At 39.1% G+C, this 24,057-nt stretch overlaps 1 non-coding gene and 1 pseudogene across 1 annotated transcript; both read left to right on the top strand.

Annotated features, from left to right (window-relative positions):
* Positions 1-1,146: 1,146 nt before the first annotated feature.
* TRNAW-CCA (transfer RNA tryptophan (anticodon CCA)) lies at positions 1,147-1,219 on the top strand. The gene has a single exon. It is a non-coding gene; the product is annotated as a tRNA-Trp (tRNA).
* A 14,852-nt stretch (positions 1,220-16,071) lies between these two features.
* LOC101273318 (PHD finger protein 20-like) lies at positions 16,072-19,078 on the top strand (annotated as a pseudogene).
* Positions 19,079-24,057: the final 4,979 nt, after the last annotated feature.

Genomic DNA, 24,057 nt, shown 5'->3' on the forward strand with positions numbered 1-24,057 from the left:
GTGTGGAGTGAGCAGGGCCAGAGTGTTGTGCCTTGGAATTGATAAGTGCAGCGAAGCAGCAGCTGCCAGTGCAATGCTCTTTCTGCCCTGATTGTTAACAAGCCAGCATGTGTGCACTCCTCACAAATAAAAACCAGGCTTCTCCAGCCCTTCTGTCTGTCTCAGCAGATTTCCCAGCAGGCAAGAGGCCTTGCAGGCAAGACTCTAGGACTGGGATGCTCAGATTGTGGGTTGACCTGCTCACTTCCCAGAATGAGGGTCCCCCTGTGTGGACCTTCTCTTCCTTACAGATCCCTCCCAGGGGCTCAGGTCCAACCTGATGCCTTTTTTTCATCCTATCCAATTATGTGGCAATCTTTCCTGCAGCTTTTGTTGTATAGGAGTTCTGTCAGTTTTTCCAGTTAGTTTTCCATGAGAGTTGTTACACATGTAGATGTATTTTTGCTGTGTTTGTAGGGGGGAGGTGAGCTCCATGACCTCCTACTATGCCATCTTGATCCCCCTAATTCCTGAAGTCATTTTTATGAAAAGTAAATGGGAACTTTCCAAGTGTAATCTGTATTTAAGTTCATCTCAAAGCCCATATTTTAAAAGCCTTATTTTAATACAATGGAATATTATTCAGCCATAAAAAGAAATACTGCCATTTGCAACAACATGAATGAAATTCAAGGGCATTATGATAACTGAAGTAAGTCAGACAGAGAAAGACAAACTTTGCATGGTCTTAAAATAATTCCACTATGTGGAATCTAAAAAAGTTGAACTAACTCATAGAAACAGAGTAGAATGGTTGTTACCAGGTGCTGGGGGAAATGGGGAGATGTTGGTCAAAGAGTACAAACTTTCAGTTATAAGATGAATAAGTTCTGGGGATATAATGTACAGCAAGGTGACAAGTTACCAATACTTTATTGTAAACTTAAAATCTGCTAAGAGAGTAGATCTTAAATGTTCTCACCACACACAAAAAATGGTAACTATGTGAGGTGACGGATGTGTTAACTAACCTTAATGTGGCAGTCGTTTCAGAATATATACATATATCAAATCATCGCATTGTATGCTTTACTCATACAAACTTCTTTGTTAATTATATCTCTGTAAAGCTGGGAGAAAACCCTTATTTTAAAAGATCTTGGGACTTCCCTGGTGGTCCAGTGGTTAAGATTCCATGCTTCCAATGCAGGGGGCCCAGGTTCGATCCCTGGTCAGGGAACTAAGATCCCACAGGCCGCACAGCAAGGCCAAAATATTAAAAAAAAAATTTTTAAGTAAAAGATCTTGTCTGTAGGGTCTACTAAATATATACTATTGCCACTACTATTGTCTGAATCTTTTTTCCTGAGATAGTCCAACCTCTGAAATAATTAGTTAAGCATCGGTGAAAAGGAAACAGACGTGGGGTTGAACAAAAAAAAATTTTTTTTAAATAAGGGAACCAAAAAATCATCTGAAGAAATTTAAAGTATGTAATTAACCATAACTATACCTTATTGTTTAGTTACATGGTTTTAAATACCATCCGTAGGCTGACAACTCCCAAATTTTTAACTCCAATACTGGTGTCCCCAGAGCTCCAGATTCATATATCTAACTGCTTACTTGACATTTCCATGAGGAAATCTTAAAGGCATCTCAAAAGTGGCCCAAACAAAACTCTTTGTTTCCCCATTTCCTACTCTTTTCCCATTCACTCCCATCCCAGTATAGAGAACCTCAATCAGTTCTCAAGCTAAGAATCCTCCTTTTCTCTTATCCTCCCCATTCAATCCAATATCCAGTCTTTTTCCATTTCCAAAATATATCTTAAATTCACTAACTTTTCTCTATGTCCACCACTGAAGGCCAAACCACTAAAATCTCTAGTCTAGACCACTGCAGTAGACTCCCATATCTTCTTACATATTCTATTCTTGCTTCTGTACAGTTAATGCCAAAATGCCTATGAAATAAGGCCACTCTCCTGCTTACAAGCCTCCAATGCTGCCTGTTATATTTAGAATAAAGTTTAGGCTCCTCACTCTGGTTTACAATATTCCTGCCTGTCTCTTCAACTTGCACATGGTACTCTTCTTTCTATTTCTCAAATTCCAAGCCTGTCTTATTTCCTCTGCCTGGAAAAATCTGCCTCCAGATTATTGGAGCATAATCTCAGCATAGTCTCAGGTCCAATGTCACATATTCAGACAAGACTTCCCTGACATAAATTAATCCATTGTCTCCCAGTCTCTCTCTATCAAATTGATTGATTATATTTTTACCATAGAAATTTTTTATGGGCTGAATTGTGTTCCCTCCAAATTTATATGTTAAAGTCAAACAGGACCAAGAAGGCAGGGCCATCACCCTGGTAAACCAGGAAGGCAGGGCCACCCTGGCTGGCCTAAAGAACAAAGCATCAAGCCAAAGAGGATTATTCTCAAGCCTTAAAGTATAATGAAATTTTCCCCTGCTAGTTTTTGATTTGCTGGGACTTACTTGTGATGCCTTTTTTCTCTCCAGTTTATTCCTTTTGGAATGGAGAATGTCTGTCCTATGCCTGCCCACCACTTGTTCAGTTTGGTTTTTTTTTTAACATCTTTATTGGAGTATAATTGCTTTGCAATGGTGTGTTAGCTTCTGCTGTAAAACAAAGTGAATCAGCTATACATATACATACATCCCCATATCTCCTCCCTCTTGCGTCTCCCTCCCACCCTCTCTACACTTGTTCAGTTTTACAGGTTCACAACTAGAGAGGAATTTTGCCTCAGGATGAGTCATACCCCAAATCTCACCCATACATTATTAAGATAATATCTAGATGAGATTTTTGGACTTAGAGTTGATGCTGGAATGGGTTAAGACTTTTGAAGCTGGTGGGATAGGGCAAATATATTTTGCATGTGAAGACATGAATTTGGGGGTGGGCAGAGTGGAGAGTGTTTGGGGCTGAATTGTGTCCCACCAAAATTCATATGGTGGAAGTCCTAATGCTTAGTACCTCAGAATGTGACTATATTTGGAGATAAGATCTTTCAAAGATAATAAAACAAAGTAATTAGGGTAGGCCCTAATCCAATATGACTGGTGACCTTTTAAGAAGGAAGACAATGTGAGGATACAGGGAGAAGATGGCCATCTGCAAGCCAAGGAGAAGGCTTCAGAAGAAACCAACCCTGCTGACACCTTGAATTTGTACTTCCAGCCTCCAGAACTGTGAAAAAATAAATTTCTGTTATTTAAGCCACCTAGTGTGGTACCTTGTTATGGCAAACCAAGCAAACTAATTCAGAAATTAGCTAAAATTGTCTTGTTTATTTAACTTAGTGTTCCCCTGCCCACAAAGCGAGTCTTGCCCTTCTAGTAGGAACAGCCCCATAAGTGCCTTGATAATCATGTTAGAGCTCAACAAAGAGGTTAAACCATAGAGCATTCAGGTACCCCCCTCCAGAAAGTTTTTTAAATCTCTTCATACATATCTTCTACAAATTTTAATGTATTAATCTCAATTCCCCTCTCACAACCTTTTTCTTTCTTCACTCTCCTGCACTGATTCTCAGCACCCATTCCTTTAGCCATACCAGGTTACTTGAAGTTCATGAAACATGCCATGCCGTTTTGCATGGCTATGCCTTTGCACATGCTTTCCCTTTGTCTAGAATAACCCTCGATATCTGCTTAGGCTAGCTAGTGCCTTCTTATACTTCAAAACTCAGCTCAGGGGTTCCTTCCTCAGGGAAATGTTTTTAAAGCCTCCCTGTTTTATATTTATTTTCTATTTCATTTACTTTTGTTCCAATCTATATTGTTTTTTCCTTCTACATTTTTTGGGTTTATTCTTCTATATCCCTGACTTCTTAAGTTGTATGCTAAGCCCATTAATTTTGAGCTGAATCTCACAAGTTGATGATATTTTTGCTATCGTTCAATTCTAAGTGTTTTCCAGCTTCCATTATGATTTCTTCTATTTCTTCTATGAGTTAAAACATTCCTTGATTTCCAAGCATAATAAGCTATTTTTAAGTTATTTTTCTGTAATTGAGTCTTAATTTAATTGCTTAATTAATGATTATGTAGCCTATAGGTTACCAAAACTTTGAAATTTGCCAAGACTAGCTTTAAGACCTACTACATAGTCAGTTTTCATAAATATTTCACGTGTGTTTAAAATAATGTGTATTCTCTAATATTCTAATGTCTATTAGACCAAACATTAATGGTGCTCTTCAAATATTGCATCTCCTACTGATTTTTTGTCTGTTTGATCTATCAATTATTGAAACATTTGTTAAACCAGTGACTTTCAAAATGTGGTTCCTAAACCAGAAACATCAGCAGCACTTGATAACTTTTTAGAAGTGGAAATTCTCAAACTTTACCCTCAGCCTACTGAATCAGGAACTCTAGAGGTGGGCCCAGCAATCTGTGTTCTAACAAGGCTTCCATGGTTTCTGATGTATGTATACTAAAATTTGAACCAGTGCGTTAAACAATCCCTCTATAATGGGAGCTTTATCAGTTTCTCCTTGTAGATTTGCCAATCTTTACTTTGGATGTTTTTAATTTTTGTTACCAGGTACATAGTAATTTTAAATTGTTATATATCTCTAGTGAGTTAAATATTTTATCATTATGACATGGTACTCTTTATCTATAGTAATAACTTTTTATATTAAAGTCAGTTTTTCCTGATACTAATATAGTCTCTTCAGCTTCCTTTTGGTTAGTATTGGCCTGGCATTTTTTTTCCATTTTTTGCTTTTCAATATGTCTGCATAATAATTGACGTTTATACATCTCTTGAAATAACATATAGCTGGATTTTGTTTTGTCTTTCAATCTGACAATCTTTGTCATTTCATTGGAATTTAGTCTATTTACATATAGAGTGATTACCAGAATATTTGGATTTATTCAGACCAAATTATTATGTGGTTTCAACTTGTCTCAAAGTGTCATGAGACACTTTTTTTTCCTCTTTCTTGCCTTCTTTTGGATTGGCTATGTTTTTTCTCCTTTACTTATTTGGAAGTTATATACTCTACACTTATTCTTTTATGGTTGTCCTAGCTATTCTAACATGCAAAGTTAACAAAGTTTAAAATTAATCAGTTTTTATCCTCTTCCCAAACAATACAAGAAAATTAGAGTACTCTAATAACTCCTCCAATTTTTATGATATTGTCTAGTAATTTAATTCTAGCTTGCTTTTTCTCCCTCACAAGTAGATAAATTTATTATTGTTTCACAGACTTATTGATTAGCATCATATTTATGGGTCTGTGACATGTGCAGTCACATAGGGCCCACTGCTCAGAAGGGCCCCATGCTTGATTTCATGTTCTGCTGTTACCATCTTGAAATCCTTAATTTTTTAACAAGGAGCTCTGCATTTTCAGAATCCTTCACTGAGACACCAAAATTATGTGGCCAGATCTTCCATCAAGAATTTATTTTCTTGGGCTTCCCTGGTGGCACAGTGGTTGAGAGTCCGCCTGCCGATGCGGGGGATGCAGGCTCGTGCCCTGGTCTGGGAGGATTCCACATGCCGCGGAGCGGCTGGGCCCATGGGCCATGGCCGCTGAGCCTGCGCGTCCGGAGCCTGTGCTCCGCAGCGGGAGAGGCCACAACAGTGAGAGGCCCGCGTACCGCAAAAAAAAAAAAAAAAAAAAAAAAGAATTTATTTTCTTTCTACTTGAGTTATATCTTTAGAACTTCCCTTAGAGGGTGGCTTTGATGGTAAAATCTCTCTATTATTGCTTGTCTGAAAATAACTTTATTTTACCCTCTTTATTTTGAAGATAGTTTTGATGGGTATGGAAGTTTAAATTGACTAATATTTTCTCTCACCACTTTGAATATATTTTCCTGTCTTCACTGTTGCAATTGAGAGCCAGCCAACCATCTAATTTACCTTTTCTTTGTAGGTGATCTGATTTTTTTCTTGTTACTTTTTACTACCTTTTCTTTTTCCCTGGGGTTGTACATTTCATTATGATGTATCTAGATGTAGATTATTTTGCTTGGGATTTGTTTGGCTTTGTTGGGCTTCCTGGACCTGAAAATACTTTTTAATAATTAATTTTTTTCTGCATTATCTCTTTGGATATTGCCCTTTCCCTATTTATTATCTTCTTCAGAAACTCCTTCTAAATGTAGATCAGACTTTCTTATTCTCTCCTCCAAATCTCTTCATTTCTTTCATATTTTCCATATCCTTGTCTCTGAAGTTATTCTGGATAATTACTTCAAATCTATCCTCAAGAATGTTAATTCTCTTTTTAATTGCATGTGATTGTGGTTTAAACCAATTTTGAGATTTTCATATCAATTATTTCTAGAGGTTATTATGCAAATCGATTTGTTTCCTCCTCATATATTCAAGCTTCCCTCATTTTTTAAAAACACATTAAATAAAGTTATTTTACATTCTGCCTTAAAATCCCCAAAGCTGGAATTTTATAGGTGAATGCCTGCTGTTCATTGCTTCTATTATTTCTCATTAATGGTGCCTGATTTCTTTTAAACTGTTCTAGTCTTCAGAATATTATCTGTGAATTTTTAAAAATATTTATTTATTTGGTTGCACTGGCTCTTAGTTGCAGCAGGTGGGCTCCTTAGTTGTGACTAGCCGGCTCCTTAGTTGTGACATGTGAACTCTTAGTTGCGGCATGCATGTGAGATCTAGTTCCCTGACCAGATATCAAACCCAGGCTCCCTGCATTGGGAGCACGGAGTCTTATCCACTGCACCACCAGGGAAGTCCCTATCTGTGAATATTTTGATATCTAGATTAGAGCTGAATTCCCTCGAAGATGAGTTACTTCTACCTGGGGGAGCTACCAGACTAGGACCATTTTAAATTAAATTCCACACTGGAGGTTTTTTGAGTCACACACAGGTAGCATGAATTCAAATTGCAAAACTCATATTGGCTAGCTTGTGTTATGAATCTTTGAATGCTATTTTTCATCTCCACCAAGTTTCAAACAGGCAACTCTCTTTGCTGATCTCTTCTGCATAATGAGATTTATTTTTTTATTCACATTTACACTTCAAATATAGATCTCTGAGCCTCCAGCTTTACTCAGAAGGTTTATGACTGGGTCCTGTCAACAAAAATAAGAAGAGTTTAGTGACTTCCCTGGCAGTCCAGTGGTGAAGACTTTGCCTACCAATGCAAGGGGTGTGGGTTTGATCCCTGGTCAGAGAGCTAAGATCCCACATGCCTTGTGGCCAAAAAAACTAAAACATAAACAATATTGTAACAAATTCAATAAAGACTTTAAAAATGGTCCACATCAAAAAAATCTTTTAAAAAAAGAGTTATTTGGGGTCTTAAGAATTGCAATTTGCATGGAAAAGACTCTGACAAGTACAGATTTCTGGTAACTGACTATACTGCTGAACTGAATGAGTAACCATTTTCAGAACTCTAATGGAAAACTGATGAATTCATAAAAGTGCTAACAAAAGATCAAGATGAAAAAAAATGAATTACATGGGACTGAGTGAACTGATGAGGATGATTATAATTTTTGTGACTTTCTGTTGAATAAAAAAAAAATCCCCAGAATAAAACCAAACAAACAAAAAAAAGAATTGCAATTTGAAGGACTTCCCAGGTGGTGCAGTAGTTAAGACATTGTGCTCCAAATGCAGGGGTCCCAGGTTCAATCTCTGGGCGGGGAACTAGATCCGCCCAGATGCATGCCACAACTAAGAGTTCACATGTCACAGCTAAGGAGCCCATGTGCCACAACTAAGACCCAGAGCAACCAAATAAATAAATAAATATTTTAAAATAAAGAAGAATTGCAATTTGAGAGACACAAATTCAGGTAACCCTGAATTACTGCTCCAAGGAAGAGAAAGAGAAGCTTAAAAAGATAAAAAGCCATGGGAATTCCCTGGTGGTCCAGTGGTTAGGGCTCTGAGCTTCCACTGCAGGGGGCATGTGATCGAACCCTGGTCGGGAAACGGAAATCCCACAAACACGCATAGTCAAAAAAAAAAAAAAAAGATAAAAAGCAACAGCGTTGTTAAAAGTTGCCTGACAAGAACTGTGATTGACTCTGATGCAAGCTAGAAAATATTTGTCCTTAAGAACTCAGGAGCTGTTTTAGAGTAGGGGTCTGATAAATAGGTAAACTATTACAAGTTATATTAGTGTAAGGGTCCAATAAGTATCTTGAGTTTCTGGCAGGTGCTCTGGATGACTTCATCAGGTCAAAATGTCAGATTCCATCCAAACTGAGATGAGCAGTGCATAAGTCCACTTCCTTAATGGCTTCCTGGTTCCATTTTAGAGACACTCTTAGCAATACTGACTCCATTTTGATTTTCCTTTCAGAGACCCTCACCTTAAGCATGCCCTGAACTTTAACTTTTACACTAAAGAAGTAGCACAAAGAAGTCTTCAAAGCAGAGGCTCACATTCTTTAAGAGTTAGCAGAAACCTTCAGGGCAAAAACTGGCTTTAGCACATTATTAGTTCACAGGATATCTGAGTTCACTTCATTTGGAGTTCTCTGCAGAGTTGCTACTTTCCTACTAGCTCAGCAATGGATTTTTAAAAAATTTAATTGAAGTATAGTTGATTTACAGTGTTGTGTCAATCTCTGCTTTACAGCAAAGTGACTCAGTTATACACCTATAGGCATTCTTTTTTTAATATTCTTTTCCATTATGGTTTATCACAGGATATTGAATATAGTTCCCTGTGCTATACAGTAGGACCTTGTTGTTTATCTATCCTATATAAATTTTCATGTGCTAATCCCAAACTCCCAGTATTTCCCTCCCCCACCCCTCTCCCCCTTGGCAACCACAAGTCTGTTCTCTATGTCTGTGAGTCTGTTTCTCTTTTGTAGATAGGTTTATTTGTGCCATAATTTAGATTCTACATATAAGTGATATCATATGGTATTTGTCTTTCTCTTTCTCACTTACTTCCCTTAGTATGATATTCTCTAGGCACATCCATGTTGTTGCAAATGGCATTATTTCATTCTTTTTTATGACTGAGTAGTATTCCATTGTATATATATATATATACATCTTCATTATCCATTCATCTGTCAGTGGACATTTAGGTTGTTTCCACATTTTGGCTATTGTGAATAGTGCTTTAAGTAGCAAGAGTTTTATTAAGCAAAGCAAAAGTACACTCCCAAGAAAGAAATGAGAGTGAGCTGTCTGGAAACCAGAAGCAGCCCCGCAATGGGTGTAGGGTTGGGTTGTTTAGAGTGGTGGTCCCTCACTGTGTCCTGTGTCATTTGACTGAGAAGTCGATTGACAGCTTTAGGTTATATAAGTTTTCTCCTAGTGTGCAGGCACATATCCATAAGCACCCAAGAAAAACCCATGGGGGAGAGGGGGAGGCAAAAAATGCAATGCCAATTTATTCCAAATACAGCATAATGAACCCCGGGTTACTTTGAGTCACGTTTTAGGTCTTGGTGCACCTGTGCCAACCTGTGGGGGTGGTTTTATTTTGCTTGGTCCTGATAAGACTGGAAACTTAGTGGTGGTCCTTGACTAGAAGAGGGAAGATCTCTGGGCATTCTCTAATTACCTGTATAATTAGGTGGGGGAGGGAAAGATGACCCCATCCAGGATGGGGTGGAGACCCATTCATGTCTGACTAGCTACCTAACAAATCAGTTAGCAATGGATTTTAAATGACTTCGTATTCTTTATGTTTTATTTGTTTAGTTTGGAGGGTCATTCACAGTATCTAACTGACAACATGCCTGAAATGTAATTCTGCATTTATTTAATCTATAATATAAAAGTTTTGAATCATTAAAATAATTTAAGAAAAAAAAGTAGCGACAGACTGGGAGAAGATATTTATAATACATATCTGACAAAAGACTCAAATCCACAATACATAAAAAAAATTCCTACAAATCAAGAAGAAAAAGACAAACCAAATAAAAAGTGGGCAAAATATTTTTACAGGCACTTCACAAAATAGGATATCCAAATGGCCAATAACTATAAGATACTCACCATTACTAGTCATCAAGGAAATGCAATGACATTCCAATGACACAGAAAGGAAGGGGGCAGGGCACAACCTTTAAAAGAATGACATAGCCATAGGACATGACAAAAACTGGTTAGAACCAACTAGGTCCAAGATGGCAAAGATTTGACTTTCAGTGGACCTTGAGCTTAATTATATGCTTCATTGTAATATATTAGCATAAGCTAAGAAGTGTCACACCCACCAGTGCCATGACAGTTCCAAAGCCGACCATCAAAGATCAAAAAGTGGGCTGTGACTCAGTTCCTGGAAATCTCACCCTTTCCCCAAAATACTTGGAATAATCCTCATGCTCATTAGCCTATGAAATTACCCAGCCAATAAAAATTAACCACCTCATATTTCGGAACCTCTTGCCTTCTGAGATGGCCCACATTCTGTCTGTGGAGAGTGTTTCTCTCTAAATAAATCCACTTCTTACTTACCACTCTGTCTCTCACTGAATTCTTTCTGCAATGAGACATCAAGAACCTGAGCTTCATTATGTTCTGAGACCAGGTGTGTGATCTCAATTAAAAGACCGTGGGTGGGGTAAGGCAGGAATAAAGACGCAGACCTCCTAGAGAACGGACTTGAGGTTATGGGGAGGGGGAAGGGTGAGCTGTGACAGGGCGAGAGAGAGTCATGGACATATACGCACTAACAAACGTAGTAAGGTAGATAGCTAGTTGGAAGCAGCCGCATGGCACAGAGATATTGGCTTGGTGCTTTGTGACAGCCTGGAGGGGTGGGATAGGGAGGGTGGGAGGGAGGGAGACGCAAGAGGGAAGAGATATGGGAACATATGTTTATGTATAACTGATTCACTTTGTTATAAAGCAGAAACTAACACACCATTGTGAAGCAATTATACCCCAATAAAGATGTTAAAAAAAAAAAAAAAAAAAAAAAAGACCGTGGGTTCATGTACCAATCTGGGTTTTGGCTGGGTTCGAGTCCAAGTGTGTGCATTCAAGTCCCAATCTGAGTTGCACAGTTTCACCACTATACACCCAACAGAACTTCTAAATTCTTAAAATGACAATGCCAAATATTGATGAGGCTATATAACTACTAGAACTCTCATACACTCCTGGTGGTAATATAAATAAGTATGACCACTTTAGAAAACTGTATACCAGCTAAAGCTGAACATATGCATACCACATGACCCTAATATCCCACTGACAAGTGTATACCCATGAGAAAATTAATACATATTTCCATCAATGACATATACAAAAATGTTCATAGCATCTTAATAATACCTCTGTGTTATTGTGATATAATAAGAAATACATATTTGTTCTTCATCCCCAGTTCCTGTCACAGAGTTCCTAAAAGGCTTGGAATTTCCTGAGTGATAGGGGTAAGAGGAACATTTTTGTCATTCATAATAAGCCCCTTTCAACCATATCTGAGTTTATGCTAATGTGATGACTCTCAGAAGATACAGTCTTGTTGCCAGAGAAACCAGCCATGTGGCTAGACAGTTGGAACTTTAAGCCCCACCCCTGACCTCTGGGGAGGAGAAAGAAGCTGGAAGTTTAGTTAATCATGAATGGCCAGTGAATGAATCAACCATGCCTACATAATGGAACCTTCATAAAAACACTAAACAGTGAGGTTCACAGAGTTTCCAGTTTGGTGAAAACAAGGAGTGCTGGGAGGGTGGTGCACCCAGACAGAGAATGGAAGCTCTGTGCCCACCCACCCATCTCCCACATCTTGCCCTATGCATCTCCTCCACTTGGCTGTTGTTGATAATCCTTTATCCTTTTCCAATAAATTTTATTTATTATATCCTTTATAATACATATAATATATACTTTATAATAAATTGATAATAGTAAATAAACTATTTTCCTGAGTCCTGTGAGCCCTTCTGGTAAACTATCACACCTAAGGAGGGGTCATGGGAATCCCCTGACTTTGTAGCTGACTATGCAGAAGTATGCGAGGCCCAGACTTGCAATTGGCCTCTGAAGTGGAAAGTTTCTTGTGGGACTGATCCCTTAACCTGTGAAGTCTGTGCTCACTCCATATAGTTAGTGTCAGTGTTGAATTGAGCTACAGAACACCCAGATGGTGTCTGGAGAGTGGGAGAATTGATTGTTAATGTGGAAAATCCACATATTTGGAGTCAAAAATGTTCTGTGGGTAAAAACAGATTCTAGTAATCCGTGTTGACAAAAATTAATCAATAGTCACTCTAAGAAAGAAATGGGAAATTTTATTCAAGCCAACTAGAGGATTATAATCCAGGAGACAGTCTTTCAGAAAGCTCTGAGGACTGTTCTACCCTTAGAGGTCAAAGCACAGTTACATATGTTTTTGAGACAAACAGTTATATGTCAAATGACATACTGACAGTTTACACAATCCAGATCAGCACATACAAGGTGAATAGTGGGTCATCATGACCCTCTTACAAGATTGAAAATGAGGGTTATATCCTAAGGAGTTATCAAATAGTGGATCATCATGACCTTTTACTAGATTAAGAAGGCATATTATCTCCTAAGGAGGTCTAGTTAATGCAGATGCACAATACACACTAAAGGGGAGGGCAGAGGCCCAAATGGCCAGAGAAAATATGTTTAAATTTTCTTGTCTTGCCATAAAATATGGATTTTATTTCATCAATTTCCCCCTTTTGATCATTAATCTTTTGAAAGAAAGCAGTAAGAGACCAAATATTTGGTCCCTTGATGCCACGATGGTTGATTACCTGCCCTGCGTCCATCATGTTCCTCACTGTCAGGTCTTAATAGCCCAGTGCTTTCTTTTCTTTCAGGGGATTGTACCAATAAGATGTTTGGCAAGGACTAGCAGTCAATTCCAAGTTGTCCAATAGGACTTATGCTAATTTTACCTTGCATGTGCATTGTGCATGTTCACTGATGTATAGAGTACTACAGATGTGATCAATAGTTTCAAGTTGTTTAGATATTGTCTTGGTAGGAGTAGGTGATATACAGTGTGTAAGGCAAGAATCTATAACTTTATAAGTTACACAAACAATAATCAAAATTGCCAATAAGAGTAACAATGTCACTAATAAAGGTTTAAGCCAAGATCCTCCTAAACCAAACCAATTTTCTAGTATTTCACCTAAACTGTGAAGAGGATCATTTAGAGTGGAAATTGATTCTTCATATGTGGCATAAGATGAGTTACATCAGAAGATATATCAGGTATAAAACCCAACATTCAGCATGGATTATAGCACAAGTTTCCCCTTGGGAAATAGAATATCAAGGGCCATGTGATTCTGTAGGATCACTTTTTCATCATGGAAACTTCCAAACTGAGCAAGCTGATAACTTGATTACTATCATTCAAAGCTGGCTGAGTACATTTTGTTAAAGCTTCTATGTGAGTAATAATATCTTCTCTTCCAAGTGAAGGAAAAATATATCATGGCCAAATGATCATAGCATTGGAAAACTGATCAAACCCAGTGCACTTGCATTAAAGTCAGATTGGAGGCCTACCCCTAGGTGACCTTGAGACCAAGGGGAACCAATTGTTCATCTTCCTAACCAACCTGGGGAGAGCCAAGGCCAAAATTTGTTCCATAAGTCCTGGGTCCTGTTAAGAGCCATCCAATATTTAACATCTAGTGAAAAGGAGTATTTATGGCCAGGTTCAGAACATGTGCCATTAACTGGCCAGGTAAGAGGGTCTCACTTAGTGATACTGGTGGCAGCAGTATCTTACAGAGTACTAGAGTTTCTTTCTTCTAAAATAAAATCTGTAAGGGCAATCCAATTAGAGCCTTGAAGAAGAGAAATCCACAAGTAACCAGTAACCCAGGAGTACTGTATGTGGCCCATCTCATCTGATCTTGGAGGCCAAACAGAATCGTGCCTGATTAGTACCTGTATGGGAGACTACCTGGGAACACAGGGTGCTGGATGTAGGCAATTGGCCACAAACCCAGCAACTGGATTGATTTTTGAAACTCACCTATGATTTCTTCCAAGGAAGAAATACATTTGGTTCATAAGCAAAAGTGTGAGCAATTATCAAAGTAATTAGTGTACAGGCCTGATCTGGGATCTTGTGTCAGCTGTCTATTTCAGACGTCCTGGTCTGGTAGTGTTGGTCTTAGTGGAAGTTGGGTGTCAGAAAAAGGAGCTGCAGTTCAGGAAAGGAGACCTGATATGGCTCCTTCCAATGTCTGTACAGAGTTCTTTATCTGATATGTTTTCCAGTTTGCATAATCTCCTATCTGCAGGTCATGAGGCATCTGATATTCATCCAAAGATAGATTGCTGTGATAAGCTTTAGAAACAAACTTAGACTATCCTTTTAATAATTCAATTAAATTTTACAACAATGTAATGTAGTAACAAGGAGCCAACTGGGAAGTGAGTCTTAGGCAGTAAATACAAGAAACCTCAAAGACAGCAACAGTATAACTTAATGTCCACTGAAACGTTCACTTTTTTATCTCTAAAATACCCTAATTTCTACCAAATATGGCCAAATTAAGACTAATTTGTGGACTTCCCTGATGGCACAGTGGTTAAGAATCCACCTGCCAATGCAGAGGACGTAGGTTCAAGCCCTGGTCTGGGAAGATCCCATGTACCGCAGAGCAACTAAGCCCGTGCACCACAACTACTGAGCCTATGATCTCTAGAGCCCACGAGCCACAACTACTGAGCCCATGCGCCACAACTACTGAAGCCCCCATGCCTAGAGCCCATGCTCTGCAACAACAAAAGCCACCACTATGAGAAGCCCGTGCACTACAAATAGTAGCCCTCGCTCGCCGCAACTAGGGAAAACACGCGTGCAGCAACGAAGACCCAACACAGCCATAAATAAATAAATAAGTAAATGAAAGTACATTTGTTAAAATCTTTAGGGGTTTCCCTGGTGGCGCAGTGGTTGGCATGCGGGGGACGCGGGTTCGTGCCCCAGTCCGGGAAGATCCCGCGTGCCGTGGAGCGGCTGGGCCCGTGGGCTATGGCCGCTGGGCCTGTGCGTCCGGAGCCTGTGCTCCGCAATGGGAGAGGCCGCGGCTGTGGGAGGCCCGCATATCGCAAAAAAAAAAAAAAGACTAATTTGTTTGAAAAATATTCCTGACTTCAATAAACTTGGTCTGATTATTTACATAAGTTGATCCTACAGGCTCTTTTATATTGGCTGCACTGCATGAAAAGACACTCACCATCACTAATTATTAGAGAAATGTAAATCAAAGCAACAATGAGGTACCACCTCACACCAGTCAGAATGGCCATCATTAAAAAGTCTACAAATAAGAAATGCAGGAGAGAGTGTGGAGAAAAGGGAACCTTCTTACACTGTTGGTGGCAATGTAAATTGGTGCAGCCACTATGGAAATTAGTATAGAGGTTCCTCAAGAAACTAAAAATAAAGTTGCCATACGATCCAGCAATTCCACTCCTGGGCATATACCCAGACAAAACTATAATTCAAAAAGATACATGCGCGGGTGGGGCGGGGCCGAGGGCGGGGCAACTGAGGCGCTGCGTCACTCGGTGCAGTCGATGGTGCATGTGGGGGGTGGGGCGGGGGATTGCCTGGCCGCGTCCCCAGGGTCACGTGGTGTGCCGCACGCAGAGTCCTTCAGTCGGTTGGACCCGGAGCGGAGCAGCCGGAGCGGGGCTGTGAGTAGAATAAAGGCAGCCTCCATTGATGACTGAAAATGACACAGCATCCACCTAACAGACGAGGAATCAGCTTTGAAGTGGGAGGCCAGTTGGAAGCCTGGGACCAATTAAAAAACTGGTATCCAGCTCACATAGAAGATATTGATTATGAAGAAGGAAAAGTACTCATCCATTTCAAGCGTTGGAACCATCATTCTGATGAATGGTTCTGCTGGGAACGTCCTTATTTACGCCCTTTAGAGAAAATACAGCTGAGGAAAGCAGGCTTACATGAAGAGGAAAGATCATCTGAATTTCAAATAAATGAGCAGGTCCTTGCTTGCTGGTCTGATTGTCGTTTTTACCCAGCCAAAATCACTGCTGTTAACAAGGATGGACAATTTTTATTAAAATGGTGACTGATCTCACTTAATATGGGGAAAATCAAGTCAAACTCATAGAAGAAAAAGCTACAAGGATATACTGTACAGCACAGGTACCTACACTGTGAAATTTTATGATGGAGTAGTTCAGACTGTCAAACATATTCATGTCAAAGCTTTTTCGAAAGATCAGAATATTGTGGGTAATGCTAGGCCTAAAGAAACAGAACATAAAAAGTCTTTCATCATCTCCTGATAAAAGACAGAAGTTTAAAGAGCAGAGAAAAGCCACAGCCAATGTGAAGAAAGACAAAGAGGACAAAGCCTTAAAGACAGAAAAGAGACCCAAACAACCTGATAAAGAAGGAAAGTTAATCTGTTCTGAAAAGGGGAAGGTGTCAGAGGAGCCTTCTCAAGAACAAGAAGGAAGATAAGGAGAACATTTCAGAAAATGACAGAGAGTATTCTGGAGATGCTCAAGTGGATAAGAAACCTGAAAATGACATTGTGAAGAGTCCACAAGAAAACTTGAGAGAGCCAAAAAGAAAGCGAGGCAGACTCCCTTCCATAGCTCCTACTGCTGTGGATTCAAACTCTCAAACTTTGCAACCAATAACATTGGAATTGAGAAGACGGAAGATATCAAAAAGAAGTGAAGTCCCATTAAAACGTCCTCGGCTTGACAAAAATTCATCCCAGGAAAAGTAAAAAAACTACTCGGAAAACACTGACAAAGACCTATCAAGGAGACGGTCCTCCAGGCTGTCCACTAATGGGACCCACGAGATCCTAGATCCTGACTTGGTTGTATCAGATTTGGTTAATACGGTTACTACTGATCCTTTGCAAAACACATCATCCGGTACCAAGGAGTCTGAAGAAGAAGCCGGGAACATCCTGATCTGCAGCTGTGGTGTCAGCCTTGGAAACAGCATCTGGCGGAGGGGAGATCTCATTCCAAACACATCCATGTCACTGAAGCCAAGAGCAGGGAGGAAGCCCCAAGCTATAGAACTTTGAACGAGGCGGTGGAGAAGCCTCTGCCCCTGCCCTTGCAGAAGCCCCGCACCTACTACCCTGCTGTGGAACAGAAGCTGGTGGTGGAGACCCGGTGCTCTGCCCTTGACGATGCAGTCAACCCCCTCCACGAGAATGGTGACGATTCCCACTCTCCGCGCCTGCACTGGCCTCTAGAACAAGACAGGAGCAGAGGGGACAGTGACCCCAAACCCAGCTCCCCAAAGGTGAGGGAATATGTCTCCAGAAAGGTCCTACCTGAGGAAGACCCCGCTCGGAAGCTGCTGGACAGAGGCGGAGAGGGGTTGCTGAGCTCCCAGCACCAGTGGCAGTTTAACCTGCTGACGCATGTGGAGTCTCTTCAGGACGAAGTTACGCATAGGATGGACTCCATTGAGAAGGAGCTGGACGTGTTGGAGAGCTGGCTGGACTACACTGGGGAGCTGGAGCCCCCGGAGCCTCTGGCCAGCCTTCCGCAGCTCAAGCATTGCATCAAGCAGCTGCTGATGGACCTGGGCAAGGTGCAACAGATCACACTCTGTTGCTCAACATGAAACTGGGCACCCCCACACTAATGGGGGAACAATCCTGGGGCACCTGCAGGAGGAGCTTCACGTATTTAAATAAATAAACCTAGCATGCCAAATGCACGTGACACTGACTGACTTCAGGGATCTGGGCAGGGGTGTGATGGACTTGGACAAAGAGGCCGTTTTGGCTGCTGGAAGGGAGGGCACTCTGATCTTGAAGCCTACCAAGAAGGTAGCAAATAGACTCTTGGAATTCCCTTCTTCTGTGCACATTGTTGAATGGAGAGTGAGTTTTTTGCACAAACTTCACTTGAAATCGTGCCACTGATGATAAATGGAATGAGAGCCAAAAATGTTTAGTCGGAAACAGTTGTAAATTCAACTTGCAGCTTATTTAATTGACTTTTCTGTCAGGTTGGGGCACATGCCAAGCCTTCTGGTTTTCTGCCTGGCATGGATTTAGGCAGCAGGCATCATTTTCATTTTTCCAGCTTCGTGGGAAAGTCGTGACTTCACCATTCTGTGGAGGTTGGGAAGGAGCAGAGGCCTTGGCCACCCTGCCTTCTTAGAACTCTTCACTTTCTCACCACCTCTGTTGCATGACTTCATGGTACCGGGGACAAGTTTTGTATGCTTTCACCCCAGAATTGGCTGGGTTGTGTCTTTTGTAGCAGAACCCATACAGCCCGTGGAAGAAATAGAATCTCACTGTAATAAGAATCTAGGAGGAATTCCAAACTGAAGCAGGCAGGGTCTGGAACCCAAAGGACAGCACTTTCTACCCACTTCTTGACAGCTTACCAGTTCTATTTAATGTCCAACAAATGGTTCCCCCAAATTTAAACTCTCACTGTAAACATTTGTTACAAAGAATGTGGTTTGGGGAATTACCTTACTTTGTATTGTTGTAAACAAACCAGATTCTACATCTGCTGCCGCTTTTCTCCTTCCCCGAAGGGTATATGTTCAGTAGTTGGCATTTTCAGAATTGTTTTAATATACTTTAACACTTTAAATTTCCTGTTCGTATTATTTTGTGAGATCAAGGTGATTATGCTGCTTAAGGTCCAGGTACAGTTTGTACCTTTTGAGACAATATTTGTTACTCTTCCAGATTACGGTTCCACATGTAATTGTTTTGTTTTTCCTTACTAGGCAAAGTTAAAGAAAATGTTCCATGCTTTGAGGAGTGACCCGTTTTACCATTTAGTTTTCCTATCACTAAAGGCAAAAATCAAAGCACATCTATCCATTAACACTCACAAGTTAATTATGGGTTTATGAATCTGTAATGTTATATGCTGCAAATATTTACTATGTAAACGTGAAGTAGCCAATATCTCAATAAGCAATGAGAGTATCTCCGGTGACCTTTGGGATGGTTAGGCTTTAAGGTACAGGTCATTGCGGTCACAAAGCCCTCTGTACCAAGATCTGTTTCAGGGTATGCTTTGTCTAGTAATTTAACTCACCATTTGATATAAAATGAATTTAGGACAAGTTAACCTGCTGTAGCTCATCCATCAGAGGGAATACATGTGGCTATGACATCTGTAATAAAGCTGACAATTCCTCTGTAAGAGGTTGTTTCCCATTGCTAATATTGGTGTTTCTGGTGTGGGAAGAAACGCTCAAGGAGTATGCATGGCATCTATGTTTAGCATAATTTATCAGACGGCCACATTATAAGAACTGTGTGAAGCTTGTCTGAAAGGGGAAGAAACAGGATGATTTTCTGTAGCCACAACTGTGAGGTATGGTGACTTATTAGATTACTGATTTTTCTTTCCTGAAAACACATTTGAGCATAACTTCTGGGGAAGCTGTAACTTTAAGGGAGTCAATCTCGTGTCTTTTTCAAGATGAAAGAAGAAACTGAGTTACCCTAATTTTGCCAAGTGGCCATTATTGAGTTTACTGTATGCTTTTTGTAAAGGAAATAATCCCATTTCACTCATTGTGACCTTTGTCCTTAGGGAAGCAGGGGGTGACTCCAAGTTCTGATAACCCCCGTGTGCTTCCCTAATTTAAAGCTATGTTGAGGGGCTCCATCCCCAATTCCTGGGTCAAGTTGAATTAACCCCAGGCTGGAGCACTGGAAACTGTTATTTGCAAATATTACTGTTAATTAATGTTACCATTTAGAAATATGTACACTACCTAAGTTTTCTTTTGAGAAAAACTATCCACCTATTAAAAAAATTGCCTTGGGCTTCCCTGGTGGCGCAGTGGTTGAGAGTTCGCCTGCCGATGCAGGGGACACAGGTTCGTGCCCCGGTCCAGGAAGATCCCACATGCCGCAGAGCGGCTGGGCCCGTGAGCCATGGCCGCTGAGCCTGCGCATCCGGAGCCTGTGCTCTGCAACGGGAGAGGCCACAACAATGAGAGGCCCGCGTACCGCAAAAAAAAAAAAATTACCTTGACAAAAGAAAGAAAAAAAAAGATACATGCACCCCTATGTTCATAGCAGCACTATTCACAATAGCCAAGACATGGAAACAACCTAAATGTCCATCAACAGATTAATGGATAAAGAAAATGTGGTATATATATATATATATATATATATATATATATATATATATATATACACATACATACAATGGAATATTACTCAGCCATAAAAAAGAATGAAATAATGCCATTTGCAGCAACATAGATGGACCTAGAGATTATCATACTAAGCGAAGTAAGTCAGAAAGAGAAAGACAAATAACGCATGATATCATTTATATGTGGAATCTAAAATATGACACAAATGAACATATGTACAAAACAAAACAAACAAAAAGAAGATTCACAGATATAGAGAACAGACCTGTGGTTGCCAAGGGGAAGAGGAGAGAAAGGATTGGGAGTTTGGGATTAGCAGCTGTAAACTATTATATATAGGATGGATAAACAACAAGGTCCTGCTGTATAGCACAGGGAACTATATTCAATATCCTGTGATAAACCAAAAAGGAAAAGAATATGAAAATAAATATATGTGTGTGCGTGTGTGTGTGTGTGTGTGTGTGTATAACTGAGTCACTTTGCTATATGGCAGAAATTAAACATGACACTGTAAATCAACTATACTTCAATATAATAAAAAAAAAAATTGGCTGTGCTGGACCTTTTTATAAGGAATCTCAAATTGCAGTTTTAAAGAGAGAGACAAATACTGTATGCTAACACATATATGGAATTTAATTTTAAAAAATGTCATGAAGAACCTAGGGGTAAAACAGGAATAAAGACACAGACCTACTAGAGAATGGACTTGAGGATATGGGGAGGGGGAAGGGTAAGCTGTGACAAAGCGAGAGAGTGGCATGGACATATATACACTACCAAACGTAAGGTAGATAGCTAGTGGGAAGCAGCCGCATAGCACGGGAGATCAGCTCGGTGCTTTGTGACCGCCTGGAGGGGTGGGATAGGGAGGGTGGGAGGGAGAGAGACGCAAGAGGGAAGACATATGGGAACATATGTATATATATAACTGATTCATTTTGTTGTAAAGCAGAAACTAACACACCATTGTAAAGCAATTATACTCCAATAAAGGTGTTAAAAAAAAAAAGTCTCTCAAGACCAGGAAAGCCACACCAAGGGCTTGCCATCAGATTCCACCTGTGAAATCTATAGATTTTGGTGGATTCCTCTGCTTGAGGTCCCCAAAATATCTTAAGATTCCTGCAGCTGCTAGGAGGTAGCATTTTTTATTCATCTGATAAGGCTGCTGTTCCCAGAAACCTAAGAGTTTCCAATTTCTGAAGGAATCAGGTAGAAAGAAAAGATAAATGTTTCAGTTCTACTTACAAAGATATAATTTACCAAATTGCTGTAAGTCATAATAGCTTGAGGGGAATGGTTTCCTTATATCTGGAAAACACATATTAAAATGTCATATTTCAGACAAAACGAAAAAATTATAACCATATTTATCAGTTCACTCAGTTTTATGTGACTAGTCCTTGATTTTTATCCTTTGTTAACAGCTTCATGAATCCATCAGATTTTCTACTAGAATTCTTTAATTTCTTACCCAGTTCAGTGGTATGATCTGAAAGTTATCAGAAACCTGTACTTGTCAAAAAGTCCTTTCTATGAATCTTCTTAAAGATGAAACATTTTTTGCAAAAGCATCAAAGTAAAGCAGTAACTGTCTGTGAATGACAAAAGACTTTCTGATTACAATGCAGTTGACAAAGAAACTTGGTAATTGCTGTGGCATACAATATTTTAAGATAATAACTAGAATCAGTAGCATTTTACCAGGACTTATTCAACTTTTAGAAATTTTATATAATTTCTAGAACATCTATATTAATGACATTTACCCATATCTTAAGAAGGTTTATCACCACACACTTGACAATGCTTACCATGTAATTTAATGTACCAAATAAGGTTTATCTTTCTTTGATAAGAAGAAAAAACCCAATTCTCTTGAGGTGTTCCAGGAGTCTTTGGAAAAACCTCGAAGTTAGCTAGAGGTCAAATGAACTTCAGTTAGAATTTGATTTTGGGGAAGTTTGTCAAAAATATCAAAAAAGTTTCAGAACACTTGGTTGACTAAGATGATAGATAACTGTGGAACAATATTCACTTAACCAAAGTGACAATAAAAGATTTCAAAACAAATACAGAAAGTTAAAACAGATTACTTAGAAGCTAAAGAAATTTTACAATCTGTTATCAAAAGCAGATTAATACTCTAAGAAAACTTTGTCCTCTTAACAGAGAGAAAACCAAATTCAGGCTTTGTACCACTTTACCTTTAATATTAAATTTTATTTACTCAATTAAATTTATTCTAATCTTAGTCCTGACCACACATAGGATTCCTTTTTAAAGTTTCTTTTTTTTTTTCTCATAAACCTAGAACTTTGTAGAACAACTTTGTATATCCATATAAATTTGGCCCTTATTTTCTTTCCCATTTAGAAATAACCAGATTTAGGACAAAATTACTTTATTTTCCCTTGAAAAAATGCATTTCTGTTCCTTATACCTTCTTTTTCCTTGCATACAAAGATGTTTTACTTATTAATTTTAATAGTTTTAATTACATATTTTAATTAGAATTCTTAACCTTAAAACTGAGGTTTTGGGCTTCCCTGGTGGCGCAGTGGTTGAGAGTCCGCCTGCCGATGCAGGGGACACGGGTTCGTGCCCCGGTCCGGGAAGATCCCACATGCCACAGAGTGGCTAGGCCCGTGAGCCATGGCTGAGCCTGCACGTCCAGAGCCAGTGCTCCACAACGGGAGAGGCCACAACAGTGAGAGGCCCACATGCAGCAAAAAACAAAAAACAGCAACAAAAAAAAACAACTGAGGTTTTAAGTTTAATTTTCTAGTGAAAACTGAGAAGCAAATAATTATAAACTGTCATACCAGCATTTCTTGACTGGCAAATCTATGAACATATTCTGTAACATAATTTCTTTCTTCAGTGGGGTACAAGACGTGTCCAATGAACACAAACATCTTTAGTTTTTCTCTAGTAAGCAAAAGCAGGTAAACTTAGTCTTGCTTAGCAATTAATGTTCCAGTATCCTATTTGGAAATAATCTGGATATCCAATGAATTCTCATCATTTAACTTAATTTAGCAGTTTCAACTTACCAAAAATCTGGAGAAACTATTTTAAGTAGACAGTCCTAAAACATAATTATTCCCAAAGTGTTCACCTAAAATGTCTTATCTCATTTACATTTAATTTACTTAAAAGTTTCATCATATCAAGTTATTTTTCTTAATGACAAATTTTGTGCCAGGAATAATAAGATCTTATTTCACTTCTAGTAAAACTAGGTACAATAAAATATTATAATTTATTATATTATTATATATTATACTGTATAATATTATACAAATATTATACTTTTGATGACTCTAAAGACATGTCTGTATTAATTAAACCAACAAACTTAAAGTTGTTTTCATTCAATAAAACTTAATCCTAGATCATATGATCCTGAAATTCATTTGGGTTAATTTCTTTTGTATTTCTGAGTATTTATATAAATGCTTAATTTCCTTTAAGATCAATTAAATAGAGTTCTTTTACAAATTAATTTTGACAATACTACACACACACACACACACACACACACACACACACACACACACACACACACTGACACCATAGTTCCCATTGCAAAACTTCAGCCATGAATCAGGTACAATAATACAAAATCCATTAGTTACAAGTAGGTTGAGTTCAAATTGGGTTTCTGGCAGATGGAACAAATCAAAGTCACCTGTTTAGATGGCTAAACCATTTTTTACTAATATTTATGGAGAAGACACTTAAGATTTGTCCTAGTCCAAATTACTTTCCCCCCACCTTTTTTTTTTTTTTTTTTTTTTTTTTTTTTTTTTGCGTTGGGTCTTCGTTGCTGCGCGCAGGCTTTTCTCTAGTTGTGGCAAGCGGGGGCCACTCTTCGTTGCAGTGCTCGGGCTTCTCATTACGGTGGCTTCTCTTGT

This window comes from Orcinus orca, chromosome 8 (genome assembly GCF_937001465.1).
Source record: "Orcinus orca chromosome 8, mOrcOrc1.1, whole genome shotgun sequence".
NCBI lineage: Eukaryota > Metazoa > Chordata > Mammalia > Artiodactyla > Delphinidae > Orcinus > Orcinus orca.